We start from the raw sequence: 12,377 nt of genomic DNA on the forward strand, positions 1-12,377 counted from the left end.
CAAGAGCCAGGTGCTTGAGAGAGGAAAGTGCTCTCAGAATTCCAAACTCTTGGCTTTAATCACCAAGAACCAAAGTTGATAGGCTTAAAGCAAAGAGTATACTATAACCATTATGGAATATGAAAGTGTAGGATACAGATAAGAAGGTAGTTTTAAGTTACAAGTTAAGGAAATTAAAAAACAAAACCTAAGACAGAAACCCAACCACCAAAAATGTTCCTCCTTGGCTGGAGTAAGATATTTGGAAAGAATTTGGAAAAAAGAGCCAGAGATCTTAGACAAAATGTGAGGCTTTGCTCCAGTTCTCCCAACAAAACTTTGTGGTAGGAATTATTATCACCATTGGTACATGAGAACTTTGAGGCAGAAATGTCAAGTAAATTGCCCGGAGTCAGACAGTTAACAAGTGTTGAAACAAATTAGAACCCAGATAAATGCCAGAGCCTGTGCCATCTCCAGTGGGTTTGGGGATTATAAAGAAGGATGGCTTGTGCTTGCAGACCATGTGGAATTTGAGGAGGAGAGAAACTTGGCAGAATAGTCAAGTGAGAGTGGACCCAGGATGCCACCCTGATCTCCACCTCCTGGCACTGATTATTGTGTAGTCCCCTTCTACACTGCATCACTGTAACCAGTAGAAGATGGCAGCAGTGGTGGTATACAACTTCTGAGGCCAGTCCAAAAAAGACAGCATGGCTCCTGCCTTGCTCTCTCTCTCTGATCACTTGCTCTGAGGGATGCTAGCTGCCATGTCCTGCGGAGCATTCAGAACCTCTGCAAAAAGGCCTGAATGACCTTATGGTTTAAGAACAATGTGCATTTAGAGTTCCAAGCAAAGGAATCTGGGGGTGGCCAACCCAGAGATTCATTCCTTATTTATGAGAAATATCTGAATCCCCATTCATCCCATAGAATGCAAGCTGTGCAGGGGAGTGAGGCCCTTTGTTTGGGTTAAATGAAGAGTGCCAGGTGGAGGTTGATGGGAGAGAGTGCTAACTGAATATGTTGTATAAATTATATGCTTTTTGCAAGCGGTTTATGTTCCGTGCGGCCCACTGCCCTTGGACGTCCCTGTGTATAAGTTCCCCAAATAAACCCTATGTCTAATTTGCTGGCTCTGTGTGCCTTCTTCATCCTTTAGAATATAGTACCATTCCTCCTGAAGTTAACAGGGGTCCAGCATGACAAACTGTAGCATTAACTGATATCGTGATTGCAGGCTTATAAGAGACCTGAGCTACAATCACCTAGGTAAGTCACTCCTTAATTCTTGACCAACAGAAATGCATGTTTGTTGTTGTAAGCCATTAAATGTTTGGGTGATAGGCAGCATAGCAACACATAGTCTAGCACGAACAAAAGACAACCTCAAAATCATTTTGTTGTGTGGCATATTCGAGCAAAGAAAGCACAAGCTAGACCACCTTCCCCTTCATGCCTTTTTGGCTAAGAATTAAGATCTACCAGGGAAGTCCAGGGATAAGGTTTTAGAGCCCTGTGGTGGGGTCTGTAATGTGGACCACCCACGCCAAGGCAACAGACTCTGTGTCACAGCAGCTGAGGATATATATGGGGGGCAGTGGACACAGAGGTCGATGCTTAGGGCCCCTGTCTCTCCCTCTCTCACCAGCACAATACAAATCACCCAGGAACTCATACAATTCTAGGAACTTTACTCAGGAGAAAAGGGGCAAAGGAGGAAGGAGAGGCGGGATAGTCATAAGAAACTCAGTTTTAAACTGAAAGTAACTAAGCTACTTTGAATTGGTGAGAATGAATTTTCTTCCTCAGATGAAAATTGGGGCTTCAGAGTAAAATTAATTTCAGGTACAGGGAAACATAAGTTACTTAAGGCCTTTTGCTCACTCAACGTTTGCAGTTAAAAATCTTCACACCCACTGTTTCATGATTGATAGCAACCTCTTTATTCCAGAGCAAGATAAAAGAAATAGATCAATGGTGCCATTAAAAAAAAATCAGTGTTGATTGTCTTTATTTAGAGGGAATATGTGACTTTGAATTATTTTTGGTATTGGGAAATACGTTTTTCTGGAATATCTTTGGAATTGCACTAATGATGGCTAATGCTCCTGATGCACTCACAATGCTTCAGAAAATGATTCTCACTATTTTACAAATATTAAGCTCCTTCCATTCTCACAACAAATTTATGGTATACTTATTACCATCAGTCCTCACTTTAAAATAGTGAAACTGAGGCACAGAAAGGTTAAGCAAAGTGCCAAAGGTCATAGCTAGTCACGTTCTGAGATACATGAACTTAACTGCTACCTTCTCATGCTCCTCAAGTTGCATCTGATGGTTCTTCAGATATTTTTTTTTCCAGTATATCAGGTTTGTCCTGGGAGCTGCGACTAAACTGGAAAAGTATAAGGTATGCAAGCAGACTTAACATGTATTCTTAAGATGATACTAGACAAGGAGCTTATTGGCTTGTCTCTTAAATGGAGATAATTACACTCACCTATGGGCATAGGTATTTGTGGATATAATTCTGTTATAACTGGATGTCACTTTAAAGGTAAATAGCATTGGGCGTCCTGGCTTTAGTGTGCAGGGCTACACAGATTTTCAAAGGTTGGCTTGTAAACATGTAATCAGAAGAGCTGGTGCTGCCTGAGAATCCAGAGCAAGGTTTTAAATAGCTCACCGAGAGCTAAGCTGGTCTTTCCATGTCCAAGTTATCAAAAATAGTTTCCTAATTTGTATGTGTGACCTTTTCTGACTACAGATGCTGAGCCATGAAGGCCACTCTGCCTTTGCTTGTCTCTTGTCTAGAGGCAAAAGAAAACTGAAGGCATTCTCAAATATGAGCTATAATTAAAAAACTTAAATAATCTCAAACATTGTGCCTGTATAGGGTCCTGCAAGGTCCATGAGTTTCTCTGAATTCAAAGGAATCTCTCTCTATCAGATACCTTTAAGACAGGGGATGGGAAATGGAGCCTTGGTAGCTGTGTCCTGCTTTCATCAGAATGTTCAGCCAGAGACCAAAACAGCCATAAATAAAGAGAAGCCTGGAGATTCTTCTAAAGACAATCTGCGACTCTTTAACATTGTTGATTAGCTTGTTTTATCTGACTCTCCCAATAATTTATAGGAAGAAGCTTTACTATGATCTGATGCCTCGGCTCACTACTTTTTGTTGGCCTGGAAGAAAGGTTCAAACATTTCTAAATCCTTTTCATGAACTTTTTCCGTAAGAAGAGTTCTGATGAACATTCATTATGTGAAGTCAGTGGGGAGGAAGAAAAATTATGCCCATGTGGAGAGATTGTCTAGAACGCTGATCATGTGGAAATGTTATGAAACATGAAAAATAAACTAAGCAAGACTAGAGAATAAACATTCGAAGTACTTAGGGAGCCAAATTTTGGCACTATTCGCCACTTTAAGAAAATCTGTTACCATAGTCCAGAAAAAAATATGTTTCAGTGTTTGTCTCTATAAAGAGATTTCTAAGTTCCTAGCTAGCAGAACTTATGATATTTGTATGAAATACAAAGTCATGAACTTCTGTTACCATTGCTAATCGGCAAAGAATTTGTTTTGATTTTCTAGATGAGTTAGTTGCAATTTAACACTGTTTATTTTGCTGATCCAAGATTGTAAGTTAACATTTATTCAAAGAATGCAATAAATAGCATTTTATTTTCCTTAGATATAAAATAAATAGCGATTTCTGAAAATTCTGCATTTTTTTTCCCACTACTTTAACTTAGGAGCACTAAGCCTTTCATTTCATCATAACTTTTCTTGCACGTCAATATTATTTACCATGGGTCTATTTCAATTGTGTGGAGCTCTTTCACATTAATGATTGTGAGCATTTCTGTCTCTTTTATTTCAATTTTAATTTTGCTACAGAAATATACCAGCCTAGGTAATCTTTTTGATCAGGTCACAGAGAACATCTGTAAGTCACTAATCTATGTATGCCTTTGGGCTGAGTGCTTATGCCTGGTGGACACACAGCCCGAAGGTAAACAGGTTCTCAAGGAGAAAGGTGTACAATGCTGGGCAGTACTGGAATATTATTATTGGGTATAATACAAGGTAATAACCTAAAAGTTATTCTAGTTCCTTGAATATTTAGTTCTTTTGAGGTAAATTCCTTACTATTTATTATGGAGCTCTTGAACTTGATTTATTTCATAATAAAGATCTTAGGACAAATAATTAAAAACAGCTTTTGAAAACTTACTGGGATGGTTGGTTAGCTGACCCAACAGTTCTTCTTACCTCTCAAGCTGAAGAATTTTTATGAATTTTCTTGATATTCTGGTAAAAGAAACATGCGGGGCAGCAAGACTGCCCTCCCCCTCCTCTTGCTTTGGCTTAGATTCTGTGTCTGAAGATCTAGCAGCCATCTATGATGGTCAGGGAGTCCCTCTGACAAAAGAGAGCCATTGAACTGATGTCATCCTTAGCCTTCCTCTGATACAAGAAAAAAAGATCCTATTTTTAAAAATTCACTCAGATTTCCAATATCTTTATTTGCACATAGTCTTAACTAATACAATGAAATATAGTTATATCAAATATGGTTATACCAAAGTATGATTATTCCAAATACTTAGAGAACTGATGATATTGAAGCCAAAATGTAGATTGCCCCATTTTTTAATGCGATGAAGAATTTCAAGACAAATTCCAACATTGAAAAGTGCACTTACTAGTGTGCTCCCCCTCGACAGTCCCTTTCCATTTGCCAGGTTTCTCTATTTATAAGCCTTTAAGTGTCACCTCACATGCTGGGCAAACTGTATTGCTTACAAACAGAGGCTTTTATAAATCGGTTATTTCCCCCAAAATATTATATGTCAGTATAAAAATTTCTGCTTCGAAAGAACTAAGGATTTGAAGCATTTCATTTAATTAATAGCAAAAGAATAAATTAGATGTCTTTGCTTCCTTTATTCATCTCTCTTTCTCCAACTCTTTCTTCTTTCAACATTTCTCTTTAGTACTCCCGCTCTCCATTTTTTTCTTTCCCATAGCTTATTCTTTATTGCATTTCACAGTGCAATGAGGTACACCTTCTCACGAAGAATCTAGAGATTTTTTCTTAGCATTTATAACTAAGTATTAAGTTATAAGTGAAAGCATGACAGACATGTTCCTTATGACTTTGTAGGGTTTTTTTCCTTTGCCAGCATGTTATATAACATGTTATGCAACAGAACTAGTAATGAAAAAGTTATCCAAATTTTCAGTTTCAAGTAATTTCCCCACATTGTTTTCTGTAGAAATAACATCTTTGTCTGAGGTACATGCCATTATGTTACAATTGTGAATTTTTGATCCAAGCCAAAATATGAGGTCACAAGTAATAGTTAACATTGGATTATTTACCAATGTTTCTCTATTTACATGTAGAGAAATATTGCATATTTTAATGGTACAGCTAAATGGCACAAGTGCAGTAGTGTGTGACAAATAAGGTAAGGCTAAAGAACACAGATTGGCATGTTATAAATTTTTGTTGTTGTTTTTTTGTTTTGTTTTGCAATGGAGTCTCATTCTGTTGCCCCGGCTGGGGTGTAGTGGTGTGATCTTGGCTCTCTGCAGCCTCTGCCGCCCAGGTTCAAGTGATTCTCCTGCCTCAGCCTCCCAAGTAGTTGGGATTACAGGCGCCTGCCACCGTGCCTGGTTAAGTGTCGTAGTTTTTAGTAGAGACGGGTGTCACCATCTTGACCAGGCTGGTCTTGAACTCCTGACTTTGTGATCCAACCCCCTCAGCCTCCCAAAGTGCTGAGATTACAGATGTGAACCACCGCACCTGGCCTGTCATGAATGTTTTAAACTGAACAGGATCAAAAACAAAATGCTTAATGTTAAGTAACACATATTTAAAGCATACCTATATCATTTCCTTGCAAGAAAAGACCACTTAGAAGATATCTAAATGAGAGGAACAAAACAGAAAATGCTTTCCAGTTTTTACTAAATTCAAAGAAATTTAAAAGAATCTATTGGAACAATGTATTATGCCTGTGTTAGTCTGAGAATCTAAATAGAAATTATTTAACCAGGTTCCAAAGTTCACAGACAACATAGTTGAAAGATCTCTGATTTTAAAATCAATGTTTGTATAAGTAAACCTTTGTGCCCAATCTGTAAATTATTGAAATGAGTAAATAATGAATTTCCAGGTTTCCTTGTGAGGTCTTCCACATGCAATGTTTTGTTTAGATGCTTCACTCACTCTTTGGTAGTTCATTACTAGTGACAGTCCAGGCATTTTTAGATTTGCAAAGGATACATGGGGATTACGTGCCCACCAGCATCTTCTCATGCAAATTTCAGTTAGCTATTCCTGCCACATTCTCAGAATTAAAGTTTGAGAACCTCAGTAAAGGGTAGAGTTCTTAGTCTAGAAGTTTCTCAAGTGTTCCTTTCTTTATTTTCTATATAGTTCACTTTGATTTTTGTCTCTAGGCCTTCTTTGTCATGAGGCAGGAAATTTAGTTTATTTATTTTTAAGTAAAAGTCAATTCAGTTATTTTTCAGTCATTTAATTTTGAAATTTAATCATATTCAGGATGTTCTGCCTTTCAGTCTTTTTTTTTTCTTTTTTTTTTTTAATTGCATTTTAGGTTTTGGGGTACATGTGAAGAACATGCAAGATTGTTGCATAGGTACACACATGGCAGTGTGTTTTGCTGCCTTCCTCGCCTTCACCTATATCTGGCATTTCTCACCATGCTATCTCTCCCCAACTCCCCATCCCCCGCTGTCCCTCCCCTATTTCCCCCAACAGACCACAGTGTGTAGTGTTCCCCTCCCTCTGTCCATGTGTTCTCATTGTTCAATGCCCACCTATGGGCGAGAACATGTGGTGTTTGATTTTCTGCTCTTGTCAGTTTGCTGAGAATGATGGTTTCCAGGTTCATCCACATCCCTACAAAGGACACAAACTCATCATTTTTGATGGCTGCGTAATATTCCATGGTGTATATGTGCCACATTTTCCCTGTCCAGTCTATCATCGATGGGCATTTGGGTTGGTTCCAGGTCTTTGCTATTGTAAACAGTGCTGCAATGAACATTTGTGTGCACGTGTCCTTATAGTAGAACGATTTATAATCCTTTGGATATATACCCAGCAATGGGGTTTCTGGGTCAAATGGAATTTCTATTTCTAGTTCCTTGAGGAATCGCCACACTGTCTTCCACAATGGTTGAACTAATTTACACTCCCACCAACAGTGTAAAAGTGTTCCTATTTCTCCACATCCTCTCCAGTATCTGTTGTCTCCAGATTTTTTAATGATCGCCATTCAAACTGGCATGAGATGGTATCTCAATGAAGTTTTGGTTTGCATTTCTCTAATGACCAGTGATGATGAGCATTTTTTCATGTTTGTGGGCCTCATGTATGTCTTCTTTTGTAAAGTGTCTGCTTTTGTTGATCTCTTCTTTTGGGGGTTGGAGTTTTAAATTTTAGGGGCATATGTAACTGCCACTGTGGTGATGTTATACGAGAGTCAGTCTGGAGTTGGGTGTCTTATTGGTATAAAGAATCTGTTTTGTCAGTCCATGATCTCTATTTTAATAATAATAAACGGCTTGGACTTCCTAACCATTCCTAAACTCCAAAAGGAGAAGGGTATAATGAGGCATGTCTGACCCTGCCTCCCCACTGCACCCTTCCTACCCTGGTCTGAGTTAGTTTTTCAGGTTTCTTTGGGATACCCTTGCCCAAAGTGGGGCATCCATTTAGTCAGTTGGGGGAACTTAGAATTTTATATTTGGTTTACAATGTCAACGATAAAAGAGGTTATGGCTATAGGTTCAATCACTCTCTTTCTCTTCTTCTCTCACATGTGCTCTCTCTCCATGTAATGACTTCTTCCATGTTATAACACAGCAGGAAGACTCTCACTAGCTGCAGTCCCTCAATCTTGGACTTCCTAGCCATTAGAAGCGTAAGAAATAAATCTCTGTTTTTTATATATTGCCCAGTCTCAGGTGTTATGTTATAACAGCAAAAAATGAACCAAGGCGGAACATTGGTTTGAGAAGTGTGGCTGTTACTGTAACAAATACCTAAAAATGTAGAAGCAGTTTTGGAAATGGGTAGTGGGTAAAGGCAGGAAGAATTTGGAAGAGGAGGCTAATGTCAAAAGACAAAATTACAAGTTTAGCTTAAAGATCTTAATTGGCTTCTATTGCAATACTAGAGTCAGACAGCACTTCACTTCATAAAATAGAATTAAGTATCCAATGAATTGAGCATAAGGGATTTATTCTCTAGACAGAAAAGGGCTGAAGAAAGCAGAAACAAAGACAAAAAGCAGATGGTCATTTAAAAAATACTTTCCTTATAAGAACAGAACAGGGAGACCAAACAATACAAATATAACTGATTGGTTATCATCAGCTTACTTCAGGTTACTTTTTGTTGTAAAGATTAAAACAGAGGGAACTTCATTATCATGCTGATTGAGATTGAAACTAGCCTATTTGGGAAATTGGCTGTCTCTTTCCTGATTTCTTGGAAGGTCAGATAAAAACTTAGTTTTGTTTTGGTGATCTAAAACTTTAGTGTAGGTGATGCCATTTTGATTTTTAGTCTGGTCTGTTGAAGCATAGTTCAGGACCTTAATCTAAAACAATGGCCTCATATAACTTTTATTTAACAGTCGAAGAAGGCTAGATTGCCATAAGTGAAGCACTAAGGATAATTCTGGCAAGGGCTGAGAAGGCAATAGCTGTAGTGAGAGCCAAAATCTTAGGGATTACATTAGTGGTTGTGATCAGAATGTTGGAAAAAATATGAATAGCAAAGACCATTCTGATGGGAACTCAGACAGATATGAGGAAAAAAGCATTGGAATCTAGAATAAAGGCCAATCTTGTTATTCAGTTACAAAGACCTTGGCAGAATTATGTCCATGTCCTAAACTTTGCTGAAAGCAGAACTTAAGTGTGATGTACTGGGATACCTGGCAGAAGAAATATATATATAAGCAACAAAGTGTTCAAGGTGCTGCATAGCTTCTTTTGGCTGCTTGCAGTAAAATTAGAGAAGAGAGAAATGATTTCAATCAAAATTTATAAATAAAGATGTAGCAGAATGGAAAGATTTGGAAAACTCCAAGTCTGGCCATGTAAAAAGTCAAAAAGAATATTTGGAAGAGAATATTAAGGGTTTGGCCAAGTGAGCAGTTGCCAAAAAGATTAATAAGGATAAAAGGAAGGCAATTTCTGTTCATCAAGACAATGGAAGAAAGACCCCAAAGGCATTTTAGAGAAATTTGAGTCAAACTAGAACATTGAAGGCAAGATATCCAAAGAGGCGCCTCTAGGACCTCAGTGTTCACTGCCTTAACCCACCTTGGAACTCTGCTCCCTGATTTCTGGTGCAGCGCCCCCAGCTGCCTTAGCTGTGACTTAAGTGGGCCCAAGAGTGGTCCAACCCACTGCTCTGGAAGGCAAAACCATAAATCTTGGCAGTGTCCACATGAATATGTGTTTGAAAATATTTGCTTCCCGTCTATTGCTTATCTTTTCGTTTTTTTAATGGTGCCTTTAGAAGTGCAAAAGTTTTAAACATTGCTGAAGGTCCAATTTATCAATACTATTCTTTTACAAACCATGATTTTGGTTTTTGCCTAACCTAATATCTCAAAGATTTTTTTCTACTAGTGAAGAAAATGAACTCAAAATAAATAATAAATGTTGGAGCCAAAGCAGTGAAGCTTTTAAAGGAAGTTTTACTGTTTTGGCTCCTACATTTAAGTTTATGATTTATTTTGAGTTAATTTTTGATATGGTCTGAGGCGAAAGTCTAAGTTCATCTTTCTGCATGTGGACATCCAATGGTCCTAGCACCATTTGCTAAACAAACTATACTTTCCCCAGTGAATTGCCTTGGTAACTTTATAAAAAAATCAGTTGAATAAAATATAGGCTTTATTTTGGAGCTCTCAATTTTGTTCCATTAATCTATGTGTCTAAGTACTCCTATGGTCAGAAGTGGTAGTAGCCACAGGCTGAAGCTCCTCTGCCTTGGGAAAAGGGAGATCAGAGTGGGAAGGACTACATCTTGAGCTGAGCTATAATACAGTAGACTACCAGGTAGACTATAAGGTTTTGACTCTAGTCTCTGACTTCTGAATGGCACTTCTGAATCCACCTGGGGCCTAGTGGACCTCACCATCATGAAAAACAACAACAACAACAAAAAAAAACCCCACAAAAAACAGGCCTGGATGGCTTTGCCACTTGCTGATTGTAGAGCTGTGGGCCTTGAATAGACATAGGCAGTAGCCAGGGCACGGTTACAGCAGGCCTTGGGCAAGACCAAGTGCTGGGCTGGTTTTAGGTCTGACTCAGCACAGTCTTAGTGGTAGTGGGTAAAGGGATGCTTGTGTCACTCCGCTCCCAATTTTATGTGGTTCAAAACACAGAAAGGGTCTGTATGTTTGAGAATATAATTCAGTTAAAAATGGACAAAAGATTTAAGTTGACATTTCTAAAAAGAAGACACACAAATGTCAAACAAACAGACATATGAGAAGGTGCTCAACATCACTGATCATCAGAGAAATGCAAATCAAAACTACAATGAGATATCATTTCACCCCAATCAAAATGGCTTATATCCAAAAGGCAGGCAATAACATGCTGGTGAGGATGTGGAAGAAAGGAAACTCTCCTACACTGTTGGTGGAAATGTAAATTAATACAACCACTAAGGAGAACAGTTTGGTGTTTACCTAACAAACTAAAAATTGGGCTACCATATGATCCAGCAATCCCCCTGAAAGGTATAAACCCAAAAGAAAGAAAATCCATAAGTTGAAAAGATATTTGCATTCCTATATTTGTTGCAGCACTGTTTACAGTAGCTAATATTTGGAAGCAACGTAAATGTTCATCAAAAGCTGAATGAATAAAGAAAGTGTACATATACACAACAGAGTACTATTCAGCCATGATAAAGAATGAGATCCAGTCATTTGCATCAACATGGATGGAACTGGAGATCATTATGTTCACTGAAGTAAGCCAGGCACAGAAAGACAGACATTGCATGTTCTCACTTATTTGTGAGATCTAAAAATGTAAACAGTTGAACTCATGGACATAGAGAGTAGAAGGATAATGATTAGAGGCTGGGAAGGGTGGTGGGGGATGGGTACAGAGGTGGGGATGGTTAATGGGTACAGAACAAAATAGTTAAAAAGAATGGATAAGGCTTACTATTTAATAGCACAACAGGATGACTATAGTCAATAGTCAATTATAACAACTGTACATTTTAAAATAAAGAATGTAATTGGATTGTTTGCAACTCAATGGATAAATGCTCGAGGGGATGGATACCCCATTCTTTAGAATGTGCTTGTTTCACATTGCATGTCGGTACCAAAACATCTCATGTATCCATACATATACCTACTATGTACCCACAAAAATTAAAAATAAAAAAGAAAACAAATTAATTTAAAAATCCATATGTCTATATGTCTATGTACAGATTATAGCTTTTATAATAAGCTTTGAAATTGAGAAGCGAATGTCCTACAAGTTCGTTCTTATTTTTCTAAATTATTTTGACTACTTTGGGTGTTTTTGTCCTCCAAGTTTGTTCTTATTTTTCTAAATTATTTTGACTACTTTGGGTGTTTTTGTCCTCCAAGTTTGTTCTTATTTTTCTAAATTATTTTGACTACTTCGGGTGTTTTCATTTTCACATAATTTTTAGGATTTATCAATTTCCACACAAACAAAGACCTACTGGAATTTTTGATAGGGATTGTGTTGAATGCATAAATGTATTTGGGAGGCAATTGCTATCTTCACAATATTGATTCTTCTAATGAACAAACATGAAATGTCTTTTTATTTATTTAGATCTGCTTGATGGTATCACACGGGTCTCTGTGGCTCTTTACATTTTTCCTCATTCTTTTTTCTATTTCTCAGAGAAGATAATTTTACTTGATCTATTTTCATGTTCACTGATTCTTTTATTCCTGCTAACTCTAATCTGTTATTGAGGTCCTCTAGTGAGTTTTTCATTTTAGTTATTATACTTTTCAACTACACAAATCATATTTGGTTCTTTTTTATAATGATTTGTCTTTATTAATATTCTCTATTTGGTGAGATGCTACTGTCATATTTTAATTTTTTACTCTGTTTTCTTTAATTCTTTGAACTGATTTATCTGGTATGTCCAACATCTTGGCTTCCCTAGGGATAGTTTCTATTGACTACCTTTTCCCTGTGTTTGGGCCATACTTTTTTTCTTTTCTTTTTTTAAATGAGCCACATGCATTTTTATTGAAAACTGGACATTTTAGGTAATATAACATGGTGACTCTCAAAATCAGGTTCCT

The sequence above is a fragment of the Cebus imitator genome, unplaced genomic scaffold (assembly GCF_001604975.1).
Source record: "Cebus imitator isolate Cc_AM_T3 unplaced genomic scaffold, Cebus_imitator-1.0 Scaffold22, whole genome shotgun sequence".
In the NCBI taxonomy this organism is placed as follows: domain Eukaryota; kingdom Metazoa; phylum Chordata; class Mammalia; order Primates; family Cebidae; genus Cebus; species Cebus imitator.